A 13,992-nucleotide genomic window follows, 5' to 3' on the forward strand; every position below is an offset into this window, starting at 1 on the left:
CCTTGATTTCGTATCCAACGGCTTGAAAATCTAATGACCAGAGATGAAAAAGTCAGTCGACTAACGTGTAGCCTCACCCCGCACGTACACATGCACGCACGCAAGACACGCACGCATGTAGGAGTGCAACACTGACACGTACACACGCACGCATGCTGGCGTGCAACACTGACACGTACACATGCACTCACGAACACACGCACGTATGCACCCATGCATGCAACACTGAAATGTACCCTTGCACGCACGCAACACTCGCACGCCTGCATGCACACAGCACACGACGCAAGACACACGCTCAACCTATATGTGCGTGCACCCTTTGTTAAGGACATGGGTTATTACGGGTATTAATCAATCTTATCTGTGATAAGCAAAACATTGATGTTTGCAGCGGTCTTTATGAATCACAACGTATCGAACGGGCTATCAACATAGTAGGCTTATCTACATGAAAAAGATGACGCCACACTCAATGAACAATCATCGGTTTATGAAATGCCCACTTCTGACTGCCCTGGCCCACCAAAGGTTCCTCTGCTGTGCGCTGCCTGCGTTGGGTCACTGACATGCAGGCCATGCACCCAAAGAGCCCACACGTCAGTGGAAGAATGGCGCGGTGTCCTAGGTCAGAGTCGAGGGCGCCACTCGCGGCACGCCCGGCTGAACACGCCTCCATGCCGGATTCAAACGCCTCCATGAAACCCGCCCGTGTGGAAGCCGAGAAACCCACGCTGGACACACATCCGTTCTTGACCGGTCCGGCGTTAAACGCCATGCCGGCCGAGCTCCTCCCGTCCGCCGTCTATTTAATCTCCTATTTAAACGAGGCCAAACGCCGGCCAAGAATCGCACACCTCCGCCGCTCCCCTATCTCCTCCACCATTTTGTCCACTCTTACAATGGCTTACGAAGAGTAGTTATTCCGCATCCAAGCCGGCTGGGTAGCCCGCCGGATATGAGCTATGCAGCTCGCTGATCCACCTCCCTCCCCTCACCCGACAGAGCCAGTTGCCGCCCCAAGCCGGCGCGCGGTTCAGCAACTCGCCGCTCCAGGCCAGCTCGACGAGGAGCGGCGCACGGGCGTCGTTGCTGCCGTCCATGCCGCCGCCTCGTACCGCGTCTCCCGTTTCTGTGGCCGAGACTCCCATGCCGGCGGCCGCGCCATGCAAGTAGCGACAGAAGCCGGGTGCACGGAGAGCGACGAGTCGGTGGCCAGCACCTCCGCGTCCGCCGCCATCATCGAGGAGAAGTAGAACACGGGAGGCCGCCGCCGCTTGGGTCCCATGAAGGCCACCGCGGAGGCGACGCCGGCGTACGCAGCAGGTGTCTTGCCGGATCCTTTTGTTGCGGGGACCTTCGTCGACCCTGCATGGGCTCCACGGAAGAGGGGAATGTTAGGATGAACTCGAGCCGGTGCCGGCCATGGCGAAGTAGTGGCCGGTGATGAACTCGAACCGGTGCCGGCCACCATCATCTTCGGCACCAGCCAATGATATCAGTTGGTCAGTGGGGAAGCAAGCCGTCCTTTGCGCTAAAGCATATACCTCTGGGGCTCCCGACAGTCCGGTGATCGTGCTGCCGGACATGAGGAACACAAATCGATCGGCGGGCAACCATTTAGGCCAGGTATTATATACCTGTGCTGTCCAGAACTAGCACCGCGTAGTTCATTTAAATGTAATGAAATCCGTCATGTTTGTATGAAAATCCGGTATTTTATATGATTTCCGTCGTTGTTTATATGAAATATCAGTTTGTCTACGTGTTTGCATGAATTTCGTCCACTTGGTTGAGTTGCTGTCATAATGTGTGCGGCTACGGTTGGGTGGCGTAATTTGCGGGTCGCCGGTCGGTCTGCGGGCGGCTCGGGCGGCGTTGTGGGACAAAAAAACATAGCTCGTGCGAGCTCGTCTCCAATGTGCGCGCTAGAGGATGCATGACAGCATGAGCACCCGAGCCATTCCTCGTTCATCGGTGGCAAAGGCACCGGTGGACAAAAGGGTCGCCAATATTTTGGCTACCCCGGGCAAGATCCAAACAGCCCCTCCCAACGGATTCAAATCCCTCGTTCGCCGTGGAATTTTGCCATGTGTTGTTTTCATGGACTAGCAAGATGCCCGTGCATTGCACGGAACATCAAGATGCATTTTTTACAAACTCCCGCATGCATGCAAGGGATAATTAATGTCCTCCTTTGCTAGTACCACGAGGCAAACACCATTAATATTGCATCGATTAGTGTTAGTGGCCTTGTATATCTGCAAATTGTAATTTTGATAGTGGCCCCTTGTATATAAAAATGGAGGGAGAAAGATGAGAGATAAGGTGAGGAGGAGTGGGTCTTGGTGGTGACTGGTGGTCGGACTGGGCGGAGGCATGGGGATGGACGGCGCATTATGTCTAGGTTTGTATCTCTCTCACACACACCCACGTAGGTGGGGGACATGCACGAAGAGAAGAGGTGCACGCACGGCGCACGTACTCCCGTCTCTTTCCCAACCACACCCACGCGGGTACATGGTGGAGCTCATTTCTGTACGAAAAAGGCAGCGCACGTGGTAATTTGGCACATGTACTGGTTGTTGTGACACCCAAGTTTTTATTTGAATTTTTCAAAAGATTTTATTTGACTTGAAGGGAGTGAATAAAAAAAAATTCTTCAAGAAAACTCTCACTCTCAAATGTTTTTATTTATGACAAAAATCTTATTTGGATTAACCCAAGATCTGCCTTTGACCTTGGGGGTTCTTGCTTTTCACTTGGGCTCAAGACTAAATGTTTTTCATTTGAGAAAATAACTTTTGAAAACCTTTTCTTGAATATGCACTATGGCTTTTAGAAAGTCCTTTGCCACTTTCAACTATTCCTTCTTGCCATGACATAAGTGCAAATCCTCTCTCCTAACTCTTCCCTCACCTCTGGATCATGATTTGCATCAAATCCAGCAAGTTGAACCTCCCCATGTATTTATTTTCCATTCAAATTCTATTCAAATATTTTCTGTCTTCTAATTCTACCTCTTGGAGATTTACAAAGGAACTCCATTTTCTGTTTGGACTTTTACCACCAAACTCCTTTCCCCTCCTAGTCCTTTGAACCCTCAACCTGGAACCATGAAGATCCACTGGTCTCCAGTTCAAAAATTTAAAACTACATCAGCTGCAAGTTTGGACCAGATTTGCCAAATTTGGTGAAATTCATTCAAAACCTTCTCCAAAAATTCCAGATAAATTCATGCAGCCCCTGGGTGCTTTGAGTGATCATCTCACCAAGTTACAGCTCCAGAAAAAATTTATCTCTTTTCCAAACCTACTGTCGAACACCTGCAGTGCTTGGTCTTTGTCAAGATTCAGTAAGTTCAGAGATTCAGTCAAGTGGCTACTGTCGTTTTCTTCAGAAACGGGCGTCGATCTCGCCAGTACCCTCGCGTCGCCTTGCTCCTCGTCCTCGCCCACTTGCTCCTGCACCGCACGAGTGCCTGGCATCTTGCGGGCGTCGGCGACGAGCAGCAGAAGGTGCGCCGCCCCGTGACCGACGCCGGCGGCGGCTTTGCGGACGCCAGCGGGAGACACGGTGCCGCCAACTCCACCCAGCGCCGCCCAAACCACCGGAGCCCGCCGCGTGGCCGTCCACTCCCCCGAATGCGCTGCCGCTCTCGTCGTGAACCGCAGGGCGCGGAGCGCGCTCTCTGCCGCCGTTGAGCCCGTGCGGTCACCTCACCGTGGACAGACGCCATTACGCCAAGAACAACCCCGTTCAGCTGCAAATCGAGTCCAGTAACATCCACTGATGCTGCCCGACCGCTCAAACCCTCTGCCAACCCACTGCTCCGCCGTAATCGCTCGCCGGAGATTCTCCGTTCACGGCCACCCCGTCGATCTGCCTATAAATAGAGGTCCCGAGCTTCAACTCGAGCACCCACCAGCCCTACACTTCCCCTGGAGCACGCCCAGCCACTGGAAGAGCCGCGAGGGGGTCTCCTTCCTCGACTCCGGCCGCCGCGACCCGCCACGGGATCCAGCCCGATTCGCCCCCGTGTGTGCTCCGCAGCCCCCATTCTCTTGCCAGTAGCTTCTCCTTGCATCACCCGTTCTGACCCGCGCCTCAATTCGTACTTTGCAGCCCTCCACCGGAGTTCCCCAACCTCACCCGAACCGCCGTCCGCCGGAGATAGTGTCGCCGTCGACGTGGTGCTCCCCGTTGGACGAGTCCACCACCCACCAACGCGGAAGAAGACACTGAAGCTCTTGGTACCCTCCGTTTCTCCTAACTCGCCGTGGTTCGACGCCGGCGTCCACCGCCGTCTTCGGGCGCCAGCGAGCTTTCAAACCTGACATGCGGGCCCCGCGTGTCAGCCTCTGTTTTATTTCCCCGAACCGTTTTCTGTTGGCGCCTTCGGGCAAAATACGTTTTCCCCTTTGCGCTTGCGCATTCCCAGCCGAAGCGTTTTCTGTTTTCTCAGTTAAAACCCTGGAACTTTTCTGTTTCATTACAGAAAGGTCCCTGGACAGAAACCTTTATAACTTTTTAATAAAAAGGTATTTTTGGGTGATTCTTTTTCTGTCACTCTCCAAATTTTGTCTAGTTTTTTATGGGATTTATTTGAAAAATATTTGGCAAAGTTTCTGTGCATGTGTTGGTTTTCACGTTAGTACCCCGTTTCGTGATTGCCGTAGGTTCCGGGAGAGGGGACGGAGCCGCGAACTTCGCCGAGCTAGACTCCGACTTCTCCGAACCAGGCAAGCATGTTTGAACATTTGATATGGCAGATGTTTTGCATGTTCATGTGAAAGTTTGTGCGTGGCATGTGAGTGTCGATAAGTACCTCGTTGCTTGTAAGGCAACGACCCGGTTGTTCCGAAGTTGCGATGACCTCTGATGAGAGGTGGCCTAATCATGTAGTGACATGAAGGGCAGCAAGGTGGTACTGTTGTAGCATGCCAGCCTTGCGTCATCCGACTTTCTTCGACGTTAACGTGGTTGGAGCCACGTTATCGATCTTTTCCCGCATGTTCCAAAGTTGCGATGGCCTATGATGAGAGGTGGCCTAATCATGTGGTGACATGAAGGGCAGCAAGGTGGTACTGTTGTAGCATGCCAGCCTTGTGTCATCCGACTTTTCCGACGTTAACATGGTTGGAGCCGTGTTATCGTCCCTTCCCCTTTCCGTGCTACCACATGTCTCATTGCCAGGATACGGTTTAGTAAGTTGGTAACCTCTTTCCGTGTACACACCAAACAGAGAGGCCGGGATGATGGTACCTTGGCCCAGGATTAAAGCCAGTCATTCGGTCAGGGGGCATGGGTGTTTCCGGTTGGGACCGGGAGGGGGGGCACCCCCTTATAGCGCGCGTATAGAAATTTGATCCCATGCTACGCGAGGTTGTAGCCTCCCCGACTCAGGGTTTTTCCTGAATGTTGCCGAGGGTGATCCCTGGCTTCGGATGGTTAAATTGGGTGTGTACCGGTTAGACGTGTTCCTTCCAGAACACCGTAGACGGAACTAGTCCCCGTGACTACTGAAATCCGTTGGCTGTGGTTAAGTACAAACTCTGGAGAGTCAATTCTTTCCAAATCATCGTGTCCATGATTAGTAATGTAGACTTTACATCCAAATCTATCCGCGTGAAAATCTTGCCCCCGGTGAACAAGCTCAGGCGGTAAAATCTCAGATTTATTGTTATTCCAGTTGATGGACTGACTTTATTTTGTGTCTCATGCTTGTAATAATTTATGTCTCCGAGCTATTGTATTAATGAGTTGTGATATAAGCCCTTTATGAGACATCGCGCAGACGTCCGACTGTGGCGTGTACTCGTTTCTCACTTTAAATATAAGCCCTTTATGTGATGTCGCTCAGACGTCCGACTGTGGCATGTACTGTCTTTACTTTCTGTTATAAGCCCTTTATGTGGTGTCGCCCCGACGCCCGACTGTGGCATTATTATTCCGCATTTTCCGCTCGAGGAGTCTTTCAGACACTCATTTGGCACCGGTATTATTATTCCGCATTTTCCTCTCGAGGAGTCTTTCAGACACTCGTTTGGCACCGGTATTATTATTCCGCATTTTCCTCTCGAGGAGTCTTTCAGACACTCGTTTGGCACCAGTATTACTATTCTGCAGTTTCCGCTCGAGGCGTCATTCAGACCCTCGCTTGGCACCCAGTATTTATTTTCTCTATGTCTGATCGCACTGGTTAACTTATTCATGTGCTTCATGTTTGCATTTGTTATACCTTATGTCCGAACTGTCTTGCGAGTACTTTCATAGTACTCACCTGGCTTGTTGATTTGGCCAGATGTTGACGAAGGCGATTTCTTGGATGAAGAGTTTGATAGCGCGTCCGACGCCTACAGGAGTCCCAGTCAGTCCTGCGCGATCCCGGATATTGGTCACTTGTATCGTTTACGCTTCCGCCCCCGCAATAAGTATTCTCGAGCCTCACTCCGACGCTCGAAGAGTTGCAGTATTCTGGAATCATGTCACTCGCTTCGCGATGATATTTCCACCACCGTTATTATCGTGAGTTAGAAGTTTGCCACCCTATCCACCGTATTGTTCTATCGGCGTGCATGTAATAAATTGTTGGGCAGTCTCTGCTCAACTCTGTATTATATTTAGTACTCCTGGTATTTTTCTTCTGTGACCAATGTATTGTCTATCAGTGAGAAGGAATTCTTCCTCGCTGGTCCGTAACAGGGATTGGTTTCTCAATAATTATTTTATTGAAAAACCGGTCGTGACAGTTGTCCACTTGGTGGAGGGAGGATCGTCTACCACGGGTGAACAAACAAATTGCGACTTGACGCGTTATGTTAAATTAAAAAAAGAGGCAAACCATGTGGGGCCTACCTTAGAGGCAAGGCTCTATACACTGGAGTACTTTTGATGTGTCCCGTCAACTCGCAGAACGAGGAGAAGCTTGCTTAGTACGCCGTCTCCCCCGCCCACGGGCGCGGTGGCTCACAGGATGAGGTGAAGCTTGCTTACGAGTACTACTACTACTACTACTACTGTACGCCTTTACGCCCGCTCCCTCGCCCACGCGCGTGGTGGCTCGGAGCACGAGGAGAAAATTTTACTACTCCCTCCGTTTACTCCTCATCCCTACTACGTACTTTGGTTAGTACTCCCTCCATTTACTTATACAAGGCCACTATAAAAAAATACATTTTGCATCTATACAAGGCCACAAATAGTAATCGAGACAAAAGTTACTACTCCCTCCTTTCCAGTTGATAGCTCAATTTCAAATCTCTCCAACCAAGGTAGACGGTGAGTGGTCGAATTAATTTCGTAGTTTGCACAAGTAATTAGTACGCTCGTTTTTCTCAAGAAGTTATGTTTACCGAGGCATTAATTAGAACGAATGCATGAATGACCACTAAATTTCGATGAACTTGTACATGCATTGGTTAGTTTCCTCTTGACACTGCTTGTGTCGGGTGATCTAACGCACCTCGAAATCCAACATGTAATGGTACTACTACTAGTATAGTAGAATTGAGACTTATCAAACGGAAAAACGAATGTTTTTAGATGAGCCCTATAAACCCAAGTGGGTACGTACTCCGTAAAAACAGATTTTTCCAAAACTAAGTCGCTCCCTTTCATGAATTCTATAGTATACTCCTCCGTCGACGCTCCCTTTCATGAATTTTGTACTTCCTGTCACTGACATGTGGGACATATAGCAACCGGGTCAACGTGTCAAGCACTAAATAACAGTGCAGAACAGTAGGGGCGACGCACCCCACTCGTACCGGCCCAGTAGTAGTAATGAGCAATGAGACGTCAAATCACAATGCCGCACCTTCCCAGACGGACGAAGCAACCATTATTTCACACTTCGGTTCGCCATCATCTCAAACCACGTAGTATTGCTTCTGCCTCAAGAGGGACACGCGCATCGCCTTGGTACATCATGACACATGGGACCACATGACAGGCCATGCTCCCCCGCCGATCGCTCGGTAAAATCACCTCATTTTTACTATATTTCCTCCGTATCGGTTTACTACATGGCATTCACATCGTTCTAGGTTGAGAATTTAACTGGCTATATATGTGATGAACAGTACTCTAGCTTTTTAAAAAATGTATACTTTTGTACAGTAGTACTATCGATGGATTGCGCCATGGAGCAAAAATTGAAATTAAAAAAAGGTGGTACATATAGAGAGCGCTCGTCGCCAAATTATGCATATAGTACTATTAAAAAAGCTAGTACATGCTTAATTGGGGTGCTAAATTCAATTAAAGAAATACTAGTAGTATGTACATACTGAAGGGTTAAAGGAACGAGAAGAAACATAACATAGTTCTGCTAGGGGCTCAGCACAACACACCCCTCAAATTAAACTAAGCACACCTGAAATTAAACTATGCAACTAATCCGGTAGACACTGCATTAGAAGTTTAGAACCACCATGAGCAACGACACTGCCACTTTACTCGGAGTCCTCGTCCACGTCCTCGACTTCGTCCTTGTCCCTCTTCCTCTTGGCCGATACTTCTTTGCTTGAACCGCACACTTGGCTGTTGCTCTTCATCCAACCCTTGTAGATATGGAAACAAAGGTAGCCATCCATTGTAGCGTAGTGGATGTGGTCTATATCTAGTACATTCCGCTGCCATGCATGACGATGAAACGTGTAATGAGGTTTCTCCAGTTTACGGTACAAAGGATGAACCATGGCTCCTGCCAGGGTCAGCATTGAAGGCTGACAAGAGGGCACCAGCCGATTCTTCTGGAGGTCGAAGGGGTTGCCTACAACGAGGCCTATCCGACCCAGGACTTCTTTGTCGTTCTTAAAGTCTACTGTAATGAATTTTACTGTTTTGTCCTTGAGGAAGTTCATAAAATCCTAGCACTCAACGTCGGCATGGCCTATGTGGTAGACCAAGCAAATGTTATGTACGCAAACCTGGATCACGGTGGGCTTCTTCCTCTCTTCGTCCTTTAGATCCTTCTCTCGTCCCAGGACTGTGGTGTACTCAACATCTAGCCCAGCGACCCACTCATCATATGAGTTTTAGAACATGCGTCTGAAGCGAGAAAGGCATCCTTTCACCATCGCGGAAGAACGGGTGTAGATGACTTCGAACTCATCGCCGGTGATGGTTCTAACCTTGTACTCACCACCGATCGTGGAGATTTGGGATGCCATGGATTTGGGAGGAGGGTTAGGATTAGTGGAACTGCCGTAACGTGAATGGACGGGATGACTAGGAGCGAACCGCTGTAGTATTGAAGGACGTGCGGGGACGAGTAGGAGCGAACTGCCAGCGTGCGAACAGCAAGGTAGTGGCTTTCCATTCTCCCATGATACGGGCTTCCGAGAGCCCTTGGATCTGAGATCGAACGGTTGCATGGCATGATTCTAGACCTATGGGTGAATATCCTATCCTGGAGGGTTATTCTGCAAATTTTCAGCAACTTAGCATGCGACCGTTTGATCTCAGATCCAAGGGCTGCCAGCAGCCCGTATCATGGTCGCGCCTACCACGACCGTTGCGTCGCTCGCGCGGTCGCGCCCTTGGAGATTTAACACGGTGTGTTAGGCTATCTGATGTTGGCATGTCATACATAGTCATCACTTAGTCACTCATACTACAACAAGGTTGGCTATAAGTGTATTCTTTTTACTCCTCTCTATCTCTTTCTTCGTACTCCCTCCGTCCCATAATATAAGAATGTTTTTGACACTAGTGTAGTGCCAAAAACATTCTTAGTGTCAAAAACATTCTTATATTATGGGACACAGGGAGTACTAGTATTTATTGCATTTGCCAAGGAGTGACCTCTTCCAATGAAATGGTGTTGCTAAGTTTGCTTCATTTAATTAGCTATAGACTCAAAATTGTCTTTTCACCTAGGTACACGCGCTTAGCACCATTTCTTCCTTGGGTCACCAAACTAGTCTCTCTCTTCTTGATTAACTTGCCACATCAGACTTTATGCCTATGTGGCAAGCTTAAGCACCTGTAGGAGCAAGTAAAAGTAAGTACAATAGTGTGCTTTACATGGCATTTTTGCATATGTGGAGGAAAGATAGGCAAGGAAAAAGTGGAGAAGTGGGCTCTCATGCAAGAGCCAACCTCTACTACATGGTGGAGCATTGGGAGAGGCACCTGTATGGAGGTGGTCAGGAATCGGGAGACTCACGCCGGTCGTAGCGCCGCAGTTAAAATGATAATGGCAAGTCAAATCACGGGGCCCCACCTGTCCAGCAGTAACTCGTTGTCAAATCACACAGCCCTACATTTGCAGCAGCCTACTCCCTCGTCTTCTCGTGTCTCTGCCGACCGACTAGGCGGAACTGCCCCGCCTACCGCACAGGAAAAGTCCCGCCCTCGACTTTTAAATACAACTACATCCGCTTAAGAATCCAATGATATACTTTTTGTGACATAGTAACTCATATTTAGTTAGTCAAATGGATGACATAGAACTATGTGCAGGCCCTATAAACCGAGACGCCTAAAAATAAAAAAACTGAGACGGAGAGGGTAGTTCAGCATGTATCTTTCTAGATCAATATAGTCGGGATTCACCAAGGAGCAAAACCAAATTACAGTTCGGAGCAGCGGTTGGAATTGGAGGCACCCCGGTCGTAGCGCCGCAGTAGTAGAAAATGAGCGATGAGGGGTCAAATCACACAGCCCCACCTTTCCCGCATTAAGATGGACGGACGAAGCAACCATCATTTCACTCTAGGGCGCAAGAGCATAATGAAAAGAGAAAACAATGATGCGTGCGGCAGTTACCTAGGGCACTCTAGGGTAGGGGTCTCCACTACAGATCCTTTTTTTGAAAGCGCCTCCACTACAAATCGTCTTCTCCCTCATCCTCTTGAAGAAAACCGATGATGAGTGCGGCGGTAGGGTTTGTAGGAGTACTATGGCATGCGGGGCCACGTCGTAGTAAACGAGTTCGAGTCGACGCCTTAAATATGTGTGGGCCGCTTGGTTTTACGGGAACGAGGCAACATTTTGGGTTCGGGGACTAGTGGAGATATAGTACATACAAAAAATTGTGGGCGTAGGTTCGACCGAAAGGCAATGATGCATGGGCCCTGCATTTTGATATACCTGGGGCCGCGTGAAATTTGCTACTCTACTCAAAACTAGTAAGGTACACATGTATTGAACGCATGAGATTTCGAAACCAAATTACGAATAAATACACACTATAGCATGTAAAGCTTTGAGTCATATATGCATGACGTAGATGTTCGTTTAGTTCTTATAGTTCATCTCATTCAAAATCAATTAGTTTTATAAAAATGTTAAGATTCATGGGGTTGTGCATTGTAAATCATAAAGTGAAAAACAAATAATGGCAATTCATATAGAAAAAATAATCAATTATGATACAGAAGATTCTAGAACAAAGGAGAAGTGCTTGTGTTTTGAGGTTTGTGCATTATGCTTAAGTTCAACCATGGAGTCTTCTAAATTGTACATGTGGCAGATCTGGTGGAATGTTGATGATATCCAACGACTAGTAGTGCTCGGATTTGCCTATCTCTGCACTGTCGGGTTAGCTTCATCCAGCGACTATCTTTCAAAGTTATTGGCACACTATATAGTTCTTGTGCCATAGTTGCATGTTTTGGAAAAAGCCTACTAGTGGGTTGTACTATCTATTTAGGAATAGAAGATGTATACATGGAAGTTGTAGGGAAAGAGATGACATGGAGCATCTCAATTCCTATGAGTAGGGATTGGAAAAGAGATGTCATTTGGTTCACATCATAGGAACTTTTCTATTGAATCTAGAGATGACATGTATCTCAATTCCTATGAGGAGGGATTAGAAAAGATATGTAATTTGGTTCATATCATAGGAACTTTTCTATTGAATATACGCTAATGTTTATTTTCCTTTGAAATTAAGGGAGTATAGGAATCCATTCATATGAACCAAGTGGCTCTAAAGCTATAGAAATGATATCATGTTTATTTCCTTTGAAATGTGGAGTATATGAATCTATTCCTATGAACCAATTGGCTCTAAAGGAAAAAATCCTATAAAAATCATATCATATAGAGTTCCTATGATATTCCTCGACACTAAAGGATGCTTGAAATTGCTGCGGGTGATACGTTGGTCTTTCTTTGTAGACTCCTCACCCATCTTTATAGTTACCTCTTGAAGATGAATGAAATGATATATACATGGTATTCTGCATGTGCAATTTGGTACACGAAAACTCGGTAAAAGTTTGCGAGGTTCGAATTTTCAATAAAGGTATATGCACTGCATTTCGGAACGGAGGGAGCATACGACAGTTGCTAACACTCACGTGGAAGATTTGTGTGTAGGAGGAGTGGCTGTTCTGTTAAATGACATGGCAAAACTGACACTGTCGGATGCCGATCTAACGGTTCTTACGGCGTTCGTCAGGAAAATGCTTGTGGCGAATGTTTGTCGGATAATGATTTACAGACACATGCATTGCATTGATACGTGCCCCCCTCTCTCTCACGCACACGCACCCTCACGAGTCATGACTCTCTCGAGTCCTCTCGCAGACTCGCACGTCGCACCCATCGTCTATCTGCAGGTAGACGGCACGCACATATGTGTTCTTCACACCCTACCCTCAGAACTTCTAAAAAACAAAAGACGGCACACACATTTTATTTTAGCTCACACGTCACACCCTGTCACGACCGGTTTTTCAATAAAATAATTATTGAGAAACCAATCCCTGTTACGGACCAGCGAGGAAGAATTTCTTCTCACTGATAGACAATACATTGGTCACAGAAGAAAAATACCAGGAGTACTAAATATAATACAAAGTTGAGCAGAGACTACCCAACAATTTATTACATGCACACCGATAAAACAGCACGGCGGATAAGGTGGCAAACTACTAACTCACGATAATGACGATGGTGGAGATATCACCGCGAGGCGAGTGATATGACTCCAGAAGACTACAGCTCTTCGAGCGTCGGAGTGAGGCTCGAGAAGACTTATTGCGGGTGGCGGAAGCGTAAACGATACAAGTGACCAATATCCGGGATCGCGCAGGACTGACTGGGACTCCTCTAGGCGTCGGACGCGCTATCAAACTCTTCATCCAAGAGATCGCCTTCGTCAACATCTGGCCAAATCAACAAGCCAGGTGAGTACTATGAAAGTACTCGCAAGACAGTTCGGACATAAGGTATAACAAATGTAAACATGAAGCACATGAATAAGTTAACCAGTGCGATTAGACATAAATAAATACTGGGTGCCAAGCGAGGGTCTGAATGACGCCTCGAGCGGAAACTGCAGAATAGTAATACTGGTGCCAAACGAGTGTCTGAAAGACTCCTCGAGGGGAAAATGCGGAATAGTAATACAGGTGCCAAACGAGTGTCTGAAAGACTCCTCGAGCGGAAAATGCGGAATAATAATACAGGTGCCAAACGAGTGTCTGAAAGACTCCTCGAGCGGAAAATGCGGAATAATAATACAGGTGCCAAACGAGTGTCTGAAGGACTCCTCGAGCGGAAAATGCGGAATGATAATGCCACAGTCGGGCGTCGGGGCGACACCACATAAAGGGCTTATAACAGCAAGTGAGAAACGAGTACACGCCACAGTCGGACGTCTGCGTGACGTCACCTAAAGGGCTTATATCACATTTCATTATTACAACAGCTCGGAGACATAAATTATCACAAGCATGAGACACAAAATAAAGTTAGTCCATCCACTGGAATAACAATAAATCTGAGATTTTAGCACTTGAGCTTGTTCACCGGGGGCAAGTTTTTCACACGGATAGATTTGGATATAAAGTCTACATTACTGATCATGGATATGATGATTTGGAAAGAATTGACTCTGCAGAGTTTGTACTTATCCACAGCCAACGGATTTCAGTAGTCACGGGGACTAGTTCCGTCTACGGTGTTTTGGAAGGAACACGTCTAACCAGTACACACCCAATTTAACCATCCGAAGCCAGGTATCACCCT

Source organism: Triticum aestivum, chromosome 2D, assembly GCF_018294505.1.
Source record: "Triticum aestivum cultivar Chinese Spring chromosome 2D, IWGSC CS RefSeq v2.1, whole genome shotgun sequence".
Classification (NCBI taxonomy): domain Eukaryota; kingdom Viridiplantae; phylum Streptophyta; class Magnoliopsida; order Poales; family Poaceae; genus Triticum; species Triticum aestivum.